The sequence below is a fragment of the Branchiostoma floridae genome, chromosome 2 (genome assembly GCF_000003815.2).
Source record: "Branchiostoma floridae strain S238N-H82 chromosome 2, Bfl_VNyyK, whole genome shotgun sequence".
Lineage (NCBI taxonomy): Eukaryota > Metazoa > Chordata > Leptocardii > Amphioxiformes > Branchiostomatidae > Branchiostoma > Branchiostoma floridae.
In genome coordinates, this window is record NC_049980.1 from 25,385,965 (window position 1) to 25,389,016 (window position 3,052).

The following is a 3,052-nucleotide window of genomic DNA, read 5'->3' on the forward strand; positions in this document are numbered from 1 at the left end:
GCGGGGGTCTTATCCCTTTATTATACCAGAGAGTATTTTAAGAAGTATCTATTGGCAAAAAGATGGGATAGCGGGGGTCTTATCCCTTTATTATACCAGAGAGTATATTAAGAAGTATCTATTGGCAAAAAGATGGGATAGCGGGGGTCTTATCCCTTTATTATACCAGAGAGTGTATTAAGAAAAAAGTGTTTTAAGAATACTGGTATAAAATGGGTTTAAGGTTTGTACCCCAACTTAGCACAACTTTTTGTAGATAGCACGTGTTTCAAAAATATTTTTTTAAGGGCTAAAAAAAATGGGATAAATAACCCGTACTCTGGTGTTATCGTGACCCTTTAAACAAAGAGTCTTCGAAATGTTGAAAATTAAGTTTAGTTTTTCCCCTGTAGATAAGGTAAAATTTTGGGCCGACAAAAAGGCCACAACATCCAACATCTTACTCTACATTCGACTGGGTAGCGAGATGCAGTCCCAAACCGTCTAACCTGTAATAATCTGTCCACTGGTTTCTTTAACGGTCCATTCGACAGGGAACGTAAGACACTTACCTTATGTAATACATGTAAGTGAGTCCGGAAAACAATAACAACAACAACACATGAGCCAAAATTTGACGATTTACTTCAACTATGATAGACAACCCTTGTGGTGACTTGGAATGGACAAAACCGACATGACCGACGAGTCTTTTGTCCCCAGAAGACGGTCGGGACTTTCCATTTTCGGGACATTCCCAATGGAAAGTCCCTGAGCTGAGTTCATACATAACAGATCAAGTGATATATACACATATATCTCATTGCATTCCTGTTATTTTATCGTTAACTCAGTGTCATATATCTTCGTCGGCATCATCAAACATTACTGCACCATAGCCATAGAGTTCTGGTGCGTTATCAATTCTTGGTAAGTACTAAAGTTGTAAGATAGGCAAATGTGGACGCTCCCTACAGCTGCCACCGTACTGCCGCGCTAACTGGGAGAGCGCCTAAATCGTTACAACTTACTAGTATGCTGAATACCAGGTAAGATTACGATAAATCCATATTCAGCATGGCATGATGACATGATTTCTGTTGCCCAACATCTCGTCCAGTGGGTGCTGCATACATCTGAGCTGTGAAATCTTCATATTTTACAGCCGGAGACGGTCGAGATCTATTAGGGTATTCCCGGTGACTTTTGTGTATCTCACAATGGTTTTAACGAATTGATCACGCGACACCAGCCACTGTAATACTATAGGTAGAAACGTCAAAGCAATTTGAATTATGACCTATCAGCGAACTTCAACCCTTGACTTGTTGCCGGAATTTAAACTTCCTGACCAGAAAATACAAATGCAACATGGCATGATTCATAAAGATTCACTACACTGTCAAGCAGAGATTACCTAGGCCTGTCTGCAGGGGCAACGGTTGGCAACCATGGGATAATGTTTCCAGTGTGTAAAATTAGACTTTGTTCTTGCCAATAAAGACAACACAGTGCTAGCAGATTATATTTGAACAGTGATGACACCAGACTTTATTTTAGGGTCATGTTTTGCTATAATGAATGTCTAACGGCAGTTGAATGAGAGACATTTATGATATGGCACATTCTCATATTATCTGTTACTGTAATGTTGAGAGCACATGGACTGGCCAAGGATAAAAGTAGAGCATTGTGCTGTACATGCAAATGAAGTAGGTTAAGATAGGATCCATTTCCTAACACAGTATAACTTAGAACTATCGCGATAATATGGTCAGGAGCATTATGCACTGAACTACATGGATGGTAGTGGTTGTTTAGTTCACTATTATTATACCAAGGCACCAAGGGAGATAAATGTACATGTACAAATCCATTTACATTTGATATGGTATAGATCTGCTGGCTTGATAGTCAACATTTTCAATAACAGGCAAGGAAAATGTTACCATGTAGCTTGAATTGACTTAATTTCATTGTTCATAATAAACCATACATCTATTACAGCTTTTGTATTGTGTATGAAAGCCTGTATAAATTTCCATTCAGAAATACCAAGACATACTTGTGTACTGTACATCTTGAAATTTTTGCGATGTTCAGTTTTTACGGTGACCTCTCCACTACAAAAATATGACAAACACACAACAACTGCATTTCTACTGAACATACACAATTATTTCAACTGCAAATTTCATGTATAGATTTACAGTATGTCCCCTCGACTACTCTACTTAAGTTAAATTCTTTAACCCTATCTTTCCTAACCTATGGTATGACTCATACGGTCTGGCCCATGGACATGTACACAGCCAAACAAGACTAAAGAAGTCTAGCTCTTCATTGCCAGACACATGTCACGAGAATAATAGTGATTTCGAAGACATGAAATGGAGTAACATCCATGAATACTGTGTCTCCATCTGTAATCATGACTCTAGAAAAGGTCAGCTCTCCATGATGACTCTGAGACTTGAACAGTGTTCTGACGTACCCTCTGTATCTTGACTGCATCAATGTTGTTGTTCACAATGTGGACATGCTCTGGGATGAGCATATTTGACCTGTCCAGCAGGTCAAAGTCACCTACTCCAAGTGTATGAACCTGTTTAAAAACATACATGGAATCAGAGTGCTTATCACCTGTACTTTGGCAGAAAAAAAAGATGTTTAGAAAAAAACTACATTAACACCACAATGAATGTGTAACATAAAGGGGGTTACCTCATTAGTTAAGTGTACACATGGTAGTGTCACTGCCCTTCCCTATTTGTTCCTGTTCTACACATATTTCTATTTATTTTCAATAAATTCTCCATTCAGGTTGTCATTTTCCACGGTAATTTGACTGTACCCTTAATGACATGATTTCTACACATACACATTTCTACATGTTCCTAAAAAACGACTAACAGTGGGGGATAATGTGCACAGTGAAGCATGAATAAGGCTGAAAATTTCCTTACCTTTAGAGTGATGTGACGCTTGAAGTCTCTCACGGTCATGTCCCTGTATAATGGCTCTGTAAACACCACGTTGTTGTCGAGGTAGACTGAGACCTCCCACACTGGAG

At 38.8% G+C, this 3,052-nt stretch overlaps 1 long non-coding RNA gene across 1 annotated transcript; it reads right to left on the bottom strand.

Annotated features, from left to right (window-relative positions):
* Nucleotides 1-1,557: 1,557 nt before the first annotated feature.
* LOC118410144 lies at nucleotides 1,558-3,052 on the bottom strand. Its single transcript, XR_004830527.1, has 2 exons — nucleotides 2,946-3,052; nucleotides 1,558-2,584 (listed from the first exon to the last, which is right to left on the bottom strand). It is a non-coding gene; the product is annotated as an uncharacterized LOC118410144 (long non-coding RNA).